Raw genomic sequence first — 11,933 nt, 5'->3', positions numbered from 1 at the left:
AGAAAACATACGTTATAAAGAAGCATTCCTTTGTAAATGAGTTTAAAAAAAGAAAGAAAATATTATAAGATATATAAATATTTCTACTTAATTTCTATATAAATTCGATTAAATTTAATATTTAATAAATATCTTTATACCTACAGAACTAAGAGATAAGAAATTTGATTGATAAATAGTATTTTGACGTTCCTAAATTCAAAATTGATATCGTTTCAAGAGATATAACGCAATTAGTACGAGGTATACACGAGTATTATTGCTTTAAAATCGAAAAATTGGCTTGATTATATATAGTCTATCTACACTGTAGGCTGTAGGATATCTTCTACAAAATTTACTCGGTTCGACATTTAAAAAAAAAGGAAAGATTACAGATGTAGAGAGCGATATCCTTGCAAGAAATGCATTACATTGTAGAAAATTTAGCTGATTTGACAGAATATAACTTACCTGACATGGGAAAAAGTATTGCTTGAAAGCTTTCTTCAACCAAGTAGATAAATTTGATTTCTATAGAGAAAATTCTGAAACTCTCATCAAGCTACTGAATACTGAAATAAAGGAAAGTGTGACAATAAATATTGGAAGCAGATGTTCCAAATTTCAGAAGCAAACTATTAAAATTGTATATCTTTAAAAGCCTGTTTCTCTTTTTTTTTTATAATTATNTAGAACAGAAAGAAAAGCTAAACATACTGGTTTCTTTGTCAATTGCCAACACCTGCTCTATCCATATATATATATATGTTATTTATTATTATTATTTTTTTTTTTTTTTTGAGAAAGCTGCACCTCGAGGAACTTCGAATGATACACACTGTCACACATGGTAGAAGCTTTCAACAGAAAAAGGTACTACAATCCATTATCTAATCTTGCGGCCCAACCATTAAACGATAGAAACAAGTATAATTATATAATCTGCCTTATTATGTATGTACTGCATCAACCGGTCTACATCCGGAAGAGTAGATACACAACACTAGAACTCATTTTCTTTTCCATTTTTTTTATGATAAAGACCCAAGAGTACCGTTTGGATGATCAAACAATGCGAATCTATAATATATTACTTTCAAAACTTGGTCAAAGATGGGTAAAACAGATAGTGTACGGCACGAAACATGATAGATTTTCATAATTATTGAAGCAGACACTAGTGAAATTTATATTAAAAATTTCAATTTATTTCATTTTTCATATATAAAAGTCGTTTTTTTAGTCTTCTAAGTGAGGGATCTCTCGGTTTACATCCATCTTTTAGAGGCACACTCTCTGAAAGACGGTGCTGAATTGTTCCATTGTGTACTAATACCCGTGATTTGCGAGTAAATAAACAAAGATAAACTTCTAAATTATTATATAAAATAAGCGAAATTTGCATACTTTAATTTGCATACTCAATATATATTCATTATAGATGTCTCCATCCTAAATTATTAAATATTTTTCAGTGCACAACGTCTTTAAAATAGTTTTTACACTGGCACACGCTGGTAATGATTTTTCTACAGTATAAATTAATGCCACCTGTCAATTTAAAAATGACTATTTTCAATAAGACTCAGCAGTTTTTAACGAGAAATAATTATTTTTAATATTTTGAAAATTTTACAATTGTCCAATACTTGGTCCCCCTTCAAAGTAGAACTCGATCCTTAATTATCGATAAACTCGTATTAACTTTTGAAGATGGCTTCCTCAACAGAACAGTTCTAAAGTTACCTTTAAAAAGTTAATTTTTTCTTATAAATAATCGTTAATTCGACATAGAAATTTATGTAAATTTGTGAGATAAATTAAGTAAAAAAGTTACTATGTAATAAATCGGTTCCTTTTATTATGTAGTCAAGTTTGAGCAGGAAACACAGACACCTAGGACAGTGTGTAGTTCTATTGTTCTCACATAGACAAGGTGACCTTGATGAAAAGTACTCGAATGAATCGTATATATTTCCTGCACAATTTCTACTAAAAGTCAGAGGTCACGGGGTTCAAATACGTACTAATTTCGACAATTACAAGTTATCTAAATCTATCGACTTCTACCGATTGAAAGTAAAAACGCATTTACTTTTATTGCAGCATTAAAAAAAAACAATTAACACCTTTATTTTAAATAAAAGTATTTATTTATTTATTTATTTTATGGCCTTCTCTAAGTAAATTTACACTTTGTAGTGTCATCGCCTCTTTGTAAATTAATGCGATTCGTAGTGGAAAAATAAGCTCTTATTTATTTTTAGGATTTAGAAATATTGTTATATTAAGTATTATAAATAATTTATTTGAAATAATCTATAAATAAATTTTGTATAATTATTCAGTAACAATTAACAGTTGGTTAACGCCTAGCTAATTTTTCATATGTTGCTAGATTTGGAATTTTGACCTTGATCAATAGTTTCAAAAAGGGAAATTCCCCCTTTTTTCAAATCAGATAATGGTCAAAGGTTAAGTAGAGGGTAGACTATATAAATGTCAAGCATATAACACTCACATACAAATCGTCCCGCTCTGTTTTCTTTTCTATATTCTCAAAGATCAAGGACAACTTCTAAAAAATTCGAAATTTATTTATTTTTTTTCAAAAAATATCAAAGAACATCCTTAAATATCACCAAAATATTTAAATTAAACCCATTTACCTGTGAATTAAAATATTTTACATCATATATAATCATTTTTATTGCATCATTAGCAACAAAAATGATTATAGATGATGCTTCTCTCCAACATCATTTTGTGATTTTTTTTAAATACTTTTTCTTAAAAAATTAAAACTCATTTATTAATTCAAATTAGAATAAACTTGAATTGTAAACAAAATAACTAAACTTACATTTATTAATTCAATTTTAGCGTAATGAACTCAGGAATACGATTTCCCATAGCTTTGGGGTTCGCGATCTACCGATTGATAAATAATTGCGTAAAGAATATATATAATATCATCTCAACAAACAAAATTTAATTGATATTGATCTGAATTTTTTGAATCTGTATAATAAAATTCTAATTATCTTTCTAATTTTTCTTTCGTATATAACTATATTTAAGAAATTTTGACTTTATACTTGTATACGATGTATAGTTTTAATGCCCAATTTCCCAACCTCTTAGATCTTATATAAAAAGAAGATAAATGATATTTCAGCTTATATTTTAGAAAAAATAATTAAAATCATTACACCCTACAACTATAAGATAAAATAAGGACAAGGTAAGATTTTAATGTTGAAATTTTGAAAGTGAAACCCTAAATTAGTAGAGAATACAGATCACAATCACTTAAGTCTATCATGTACAGTAGCTGGAACAACACACGAATATTAATGGGCAATTAAGTTTTTTTTTTAATACCAAAATCTAAGTCGATCCTCTTATTAGATCTATATATAACTGGAGGCAGTTTTCAACTGTTTGTCTGACAAAATTCATGATATTGTTGTAAATATTTTGGAAGAATTATAGAGCCGTTGGAAGCAAATGTGGGCTTACTATGAAGAGGTTGATTACATATCTTTGTACCAAGATTGATTGCGATGGAATTAATGGAACAATGGCACGCCCAAGGGGATAAATTATATTAGTGGCTCGCATGCACATTGAATAGAAAAATGTAAAGTTTAACATGGCAGGTGTTAATAATTATTTTATAAAAATTTTATGCTTAGTTACGGTAATGTTTTCTTCTGTCTAGAAAAGTACCTATCATAGTCTTGTTTACATTTCCTAATGAATAGAGTCCATCTTCTTGTGTACAGTACTTCTTTGATTCTTCTGCAGAATGGGACACTATAGAAACACTAATTTGCTTATAGTAGAAACATTAGAATAATAGAAACATTATAACGTTCTTATTGTGTTTCTACTATAAACAGATTAGTGTTTATAGTGTCTATTTGGGGAATATATTTATCATATATTTGACTTCTCCTGTTTGTTTACACACTATCTAGAAATCTACTTATCTATATAAGCACTTATTGCATCTTGTTTAGGAATGTACTGCACCCTAGCCACGTACCATTTTAATCCTTCTACAAGGCATATACCTACATGTACTTTATTATACGTACAGTACATAAATAGATATATTCCTAGATAGGAGAGACAACCTATAAGTAAGAGAAATGTTTAATTTCCATGTAGGAACGTACCTATTTATGGATTGATTTCTTTTCTTTCTCATCTTCCTCAAAAGATGGAGCGTTAACCCTTTAATTTAAATTTTTCTGACAGCTTGTGTGACATAATAATATACATTTCTTATTATAGCTGCGAGGAAAATTAGAGAGTTATTTATTTTTTTTCCTCTCTGTCTTTATTTAACTCATTCAGTCTTACATCTTTGTTGCGTTAAGTGTAAACAAATTATTATTATTACAATAACTCGGTCGAAAAATCGATAATAATACACTTACCTGTTGCTTATAATTACATCAAAATATAAGTTTTATGACTCGTAGAAAATGAAGGAAATTTTATATTAAGAATTTATTCGAATTTCTTTTAATAAAATTAATAAAATTATTATGATTTTTAACACATTTTTTTAAGCTTTAAATAACTTTAGAGTTCAAGAAAAAATAATTTTAAGTTAAATTTTAATATTTTTAAAGTCTTTTGAGTTAAATATTAATAATTCAATTTAAAATATATGCTCTTTATCTCAAATTAGTAGTCTTGCCCCTGTACATCATACTTTCCCTGACAACAGAGTCTATGTGACTTCGTTCTGTAAAAAAAATTCGAATTAAAATCACGTGACTTCCGGTTTAGACCGGAAGTTAAAATATAGTTAATTAGGGCATCCCTCGTCTAATATTTCCATATCCGGTTTTGGTTTTCATATGTCTAACTTTGTTCTCGAGATTAAGGAAGGACAGACAGACAGTTGGACGACATAGGTCTACAATTTTTTTTCAAATTTCAGCCCAAAAATGTTTATAAATAGTGATTAAATTCCCCCTTCGATAAGTATATAATAACTCTATAAATGTGTGGAATTTTCATTGCATTATGATATATTTGACATTAACATGATTCACAAAAATTTCGCATGAAAAATGATTTATTAATTAATTTTTGACTTGAAAATTCTCACTAAAACGTGAGAATTCTAAAGCCAAAAATTAATTAATAAATCATTAAATTTGCTTGATAAAATTATCGATAAATTTTCTTATAAGTAACTAATTTAAGAGCGTGTTTTTTTATGTATACATTTTGATAAAGTTTATTATGTTATAATTAAATTTTATTGCTTTAAAAACGATAAATAAGTGATTTAAAGAATTTAAAACAATATTAATTTTAATTAAAATTTAAATAGGACACTCCATTTTCTCATATTTGTACAACAAAATGGAGCATCGAATTGGTTTCTATTATCAGGTTACCCGCTATTGTATCGCGTGAAGAATCTAATTAATGCCACTTAATTAATATTTTGACGTTTTTAAATGAGAGAAGAAAACGATATTTAAATATCAAATTATTAATTATATTTAAAATTTGGAAAGGTAGATTTGAGTCCAAATTTAGATTCAGTAGCCCAATTTGTATTCTCAGGTGATGCTGAAGATAGTTAAATTTACATAAAAAATGATTACTTTTTGTGATGTCAAGCCATACTTGATAGGAATTTCATTGAAAAAAATACAGTAAAATGCAACACAGTGATGGACTGTAGATATTGCATGGTGTTGCATTTTACTTGGCCAGTATTTTATATATATACATATATATATTTGAATTCGCTCACGATGGAGACAAAATTTATTGGATTTATTGACACAACCTTCACTCGATCTTCCGACTAAATTCTAAGAACACTTCATTTGAATGCAACTCATATTTGGCACTTAGACTGGTAAAAAGGGGAATCCCCACCAGACATTGCCTTAAGTTATAAAAGTATCAAAAAAAATTTCGTCTGAAGATGTCCGAATAATAAATAAACTTCGCATTTTTATATTGTACAAGAGTTAAAATTATTTGTGAGGTATTTTCTTCTTATCAACGTATGCTAAATAATTACACTTTTAAAAAAAATTGTTACACTCTAAGCATTTATATGAATCTTTTACGGTAATTTACATTAAAGATAACATTCTTAAATACTTAATTTATACGAATTTTCCTACTTTAATCGCGATTTTCTATTATTAATTATCTTTATATAGGGTCGTCTAGTAATTGCCAAATCGATTGTTTGGCTTGATAATTTAAAAAAAAGGAATTTAAAGTGATTCTAGAATACTACAATAAGAGATTCGAACATCTATAAGTTTGAATATCCTTAATACGGTGCCGTACAGCGAGGATTCAATATGGTGCCATACAGTGAGAAGTACCATACCCCTCTTGGGTATGGTACTTCTCGCTCAAAAATTAAAAATACTTAAAAAATTAATAAGTAACTTTTATTAGCACGTGGACGACGATTGTACATACAGCGTATGGTCAGCCATCATACATGTCAATGGTATTGTGTCATCCATCGAGTACACGTGGAGGCTCTTCGGCACCACTTGTTTAATTTGTGACAAGAGAATAAGCAGGATAAACTCCAAATATTTAATATTTAATATATTAAATATTAAGTAAATTGTATAAGATAATTAAGTTCGCTAACTATTCCAGATCCGTTTAATATTCGAATTCCAGAGAAATAATTTCATCCCTACAAAAAATACTTTCTAAAACATTAAAACAAAAATTAAAGATGAAGGTTATCAAAATTTATTTACTTTCCCTCGTGAATTTTATTGATCACCAATAAATTTCTTGACATTTGGCGATTTTATCTTCTCTTCCTCCATCGACGACGTTGGTAAATCGACTTATCTAGATGAAGAAAGAGCTTGAAATGGCTCGAATCTCCTCTATGAATCGCCATCATAATTTTTCTTATTTATCTAGAATTATCTGATAATTAAATTATAGAATAATTACACATTAATGAAGGATTTTTCTTTAATTCGGAACGTGATACACATCTACTATCGACTTGAAATTCTGTTTACACTTCGTAAGTTCGTTCGTATTGCATAAATTCTGGTTATATAGTCTCTATATATGTATAATTTGTATAAGATTTGTTTTTTATTTTTGAAACATTTCGTAACATTACGCAAAAAATTGTTATAAAGTTATTTGTCAATATATGCAAGCTTTTTCAATGGATAATGATGACGATAACGTTATCGAGTGAGTCGAGCTTATCTTGAAAAAGCTTAAAATCGCTTTAATGTGAAAAAATGCTTATAAATTTTTATAAGAAAATAGATAATAGACACGGGTTTTTTCTTGGAAAAATTCAAAATTTATGGTTCGTTTGTCTGAAGGTTAGCAGGAAATGTTTTTGAATCGTATTCTTTCTATCAAGAGCTAATAAAGATGCTTATCTTATTTATGGTAAGAATGATAATTTGCATTAAAAAAAAATAACTTATATCTTAGATAATGTAAGCTTCCTCATTTGAATAACATACATTAAAATTTCTATAGTTTTTGTAGAAGAGTAAACCCATTTGTGACGAAGAAAACATACGTTATAAAGAAGCATTCCTTTGTAAATGAGTTTAAAAAAAGAAAGAAAATATTATAAGATATATAAATATTTCTACTTAATTTCTATATAAATTCGATTAAATTTAATATTTAATAAATATCTTTATACCTACAGAACTAAGAGATAAGAAATTTGATTGATAAATAGTATTTTGACGTTCCTAAATTCAAAATTGATATCGTTTCAAGAGATATAACGCAATTAGTACGAGGTATACACGAGTATTATTGCTTTAAAATCGAAAAATTGGCTTGATTATATATAGTCTATCTACACTGTAGGCTGTAGGATATCTTCTACAAAATTTACTCGGTTCGACATTTAAAAAAAAAGGAAAGATTACAGATGTAGAGAGCGATATCCTTGCAAGAAATGCATTACATTGTAGAAAATTTAGCTGATTTGACAGAATATAACTTACCTGACATGGGAAAAAGTATTGCTTGAAAGCTTTCTTCAACCAAGTAGATAAATTTGATTTCTATAGAGAAAATTCTGAAACTCTCATCAAGCTACTGAATACTGAAATAAAGGAAAGTGTGACAATAAATATTGGAAGCAGATGTTCCAAATTTCAGAAGCAAACTATTAAAATTGTATATCTTTAAAAGCCTGTTTCTCTTTTTTTTTTATAATTATACTCGTTTCTATTTATTTAACCCTAGAGGTATTCGAGAAAAACAAAATTATTTAGTCTTTTTTTTTTTTTTTTAAATTTTATAATTATACTAATTTAAATCGCTACGAAATTATTTGTCCTTATTACACAACACGTGAAGGAATTAGTTTATAATATTAAATATCCTTATATTATTTTTTTTAATACGAGAAAATAAAATTATAACCAAACTTCCCAACCTCTCGACCTTTAGAAAACCTTGACCTTATAAAGAATACGTTTTGCGTCTTTTTGGGGGTCGCGTACTACCGGTTGAAAAATTTATTATTTAATATTGTTAAACAATTTTGACAAGATAATGTTAAGTTTTAAGTAATAAATTAGATACCATTCTAATTTTTTTTAATACTTTTTATCATTTTAATTTAGAATTCTTTACGCGTTTGCAACAATATTTGCGACAATGTATCAATTATAGTTACACTCATTAAACAATTTTTTATTTAAATTTAATAGACTAAAATTTAGATAAAAATTATTTATTTTGTTAGACTCGAATATTAATAAGCTTATTAAACGATTATTTATTAGAATTTCGAATAATTTCTTAAGAATATTTACAGTTTTGTCGGCTTGTAAGCGCGTAATAATCGTGTTTTTTTCGACCCTAAAACAAGGCGAGAATTAAATTTAATCTGATAAAATAATTTAAAATAAAATTAATTTTAATTTTCTTCCTTTAAATATATTCTAAATCCACGAATAATTGAATAAAAGTGATTTTTAAATGTGACAGCTGTCGGATTTTTTTTTCTTTTGCCAAAAGAGCAGAAAGATGTTTCAATTATTAACGTGTAGTTACTTCCTTCTCGTATTTATTAATTTATTAACACGTGAATATTCACGTGTTTCAGGTGTTACGTTTTCTAGAGACTATTGACGTAAACGTCGTCGCGTGGGGGGTGGTTGTATACGTGTTAGGGAAACTACGACTCCGTTATTCATAACGAACGTGGAGTGTTACTTATAGGAAACGTTGCCATTCATTACGGACTTAAAAAGTTATAAGGCTTATACGGTTTTGTTATAGATAATAGTAGTCTAGTCTATTATAAGACTTCCTGTAAAACAGTTGCAAACCATGAAGCGAAACCTTTAGTTTCATTGTTCGATAATTATTTCTCATTCGGTTGATTTTTATGTCTTCCAAGTACACTAAGAACACTAGAAGATAAATTATAAATGATAATTTTTTTGTGTGAAAAATACGTATTAAATAAATAATGAAGTCTACACCGTAATATTTAACGATTCGTCTTCTATTTTAAGAAATTTCACTCGGTTCCTCTATTTTATATACTAAAATAAATAGCGTGACAATAGAATACTAAAGAGTAAAGTCGTCTTCTATTCTTGATCACAAAGATCTTTCTGGCAGCGTGCGTCATATTGGAAAACGTAGTTTAGAACGCCTACGAAGAACGTCAGTTTGTCGACACGTAAGTAATTCTGGTATGCACTCGATAGTGTAGCTAAAGAAAGAACTATAGAAACTGTAAAGAAATTTAGTCTTGTTGATAAACAAGACAATTTCTTGTGTCTTTTTCTTTCTTAAATATTTTAAAATAAGTCAATTGAGTCGAATCTTCGTTTGTATACTTTATTAATAATAATAATATATAATTCGTGACTACGTTGAAGTAATTAAACACGTAAAATTGACAGTTAAATTATCCAGTGTTTTATTATTATTATATGAAGTGTACAAGTAACAATTTATCAACATTTGTTACGCTTGAATCTTAATTATACTTCTCCTATACAAAATTTCATTTTTAAATATAATTATTTTCCACTAGATGAGTTGCGAGGGGTGAGACGATGCTTAAACAGATTATTCGATATGTAAATTAGTGGAGTTTTTAACATCATTCATGGTAAAATTTAAAATCGAAATTTTACCATAAAAATATGCTTGATAATATGCCAAGTATATATATAAGTTTATATAGGCCTATATATGCTAAACCTCACTTTATGTTAAGTGTATTATACTACACCTCACTTTATTGTGTAAACCACAGTTTTATATATCAAGTATGTTAAAATTGTAAAGTAAACATATTTAAAATAAAGGTTAGAAGTATAAGACATAAAGATAAAGAATATTATTCCTTTAAAAGCACACGTGTTTAAAAGCATAAGACACGAATGAGATCGTTTTATGAATTTTAATATCTATCTTATGTTATGTAAAAAATCATCCAGAATGTTTATGATTCACTTTATGAGACGATGATGACGATGTAGACGGTGTCTTACTTAAATTCGCCACGTGTTAATATTTATAAAATTGTAAATATCACGTGTTAACAGAAAATAAAAGATTCCTTTAAGACTTAAATAAGTTTACGTAAGAGGTAAAAAGGGGGAGGAACAGGGCTTTAATATTGACTCATTTAACTATGAACAATCGCGTTTCTTAAACGCATTGTGTACACATACCAGTGAATCACGCCATCTCAGTTTACGTGATATTAAATATCCTACTTGCATATTACATCATCAATATCAACTTACGATTCCTAGACCCTGTTTGACTGCACCTATCGAGTTCACAGGGTCTCTCCCCCTCTCTCTCTTGTCTTACTTGTTAAAGTATAGAACACATCTCGTGTCTGTAGAAAGAAAATTCCACTAAAATATTTTCACTTAACATTAAAAGAAGCGGTATTAAATATACACATACAATATACAAGATTTAAAATATATGCACGCCCAAAAATCAGTTAACCATTGTAACGCCTAAATTGTTCTTATTCTGATAAGAACAGCCAAATCTTTAGAATGGTTAAGCAACTTTCGGGCCACCATATTTTCAGATGAAATTCTTTAAGTTTTTATATTTCTTCGATCGTCGAGCGTAAAATTTTTGAATTCCGTAAGAATTCTGGATTTATTGCAGTAAGGAATTAAAAAGGAATTAGAGCATTAAATATTTTTAATTATCATTTAGATGATAATACAGAATGATAAGACAATGATGCTTTGGAGATAAGAGAGGATCATGTAAAGCATCATTATTTGCAATTAACATTCGAAACAAAGGACCAGATATCGATCCGTTTTGGAAATTTATTCTCGATAATAATTTCCAGTTTAGAGCACAAAAATGGCAACTCGTTTATCACGGAGTTACTAAAAAATGGGTATTTTTTTCTTTGAATAAGTGCTCTTAGCGGTGGCAAAGGTTCACTAAGAACCTTCCAGAGTCATATCCGATGCAATTTTTTACACCAAAATAAACATATATTTCTTCGAAAGGTGCGTTTATTAGGCAACCCTGTTATTTTCTTAACAAAATGGTGAAAATCCAAGCTGGCCCAATAATCAGGTAACCGCTACTTTAAAAGGAAGTCGGCGCCCCGAACACTAAAATCCTCGTCTTGAACAATGAGCCAATGTGTTTTTGCCACCTTCTTCAGCAAAAGATTAAAAGTACAGGGTGGCCCAAAAGTCGGATAACTGCAAATCTGAAAGCACTTCGGCGTACGAGCACTGAAGATTTCGCCCCGAACCAATATGGAAATGCATTCTTTGCATCGTACAAACGGTACAAAGTACAGAACAGGGTGGTCCGAAAATCAGGTAAACACAAACTTTAGAAAAAGATCGGCGTAACGTACAGTACAGTCGAAACAGTTTGTAAAATACAGTATTTGGAAAGAT

This window comes from Centruroides sculpturatus, unplaced genomic scaffold (genome assembly GCF_000671375.1).
Source record: "Centruroides sculpturatus isolate CEXI.00-Female unplaced genomic scaffold, Cexi_2.0 scaffold472, whole genome shotgun sequence".
NCBI classification, from domain to species: domain Eukaryota; kingdom Metazoa; phylum Arthropoda; class Arachnida; order Scorpiones; family Buthidae; genus Centruroides; species Centruroides sculpturatus.
Note: the sequence above shows the minus strand (reverse complement) of the source record.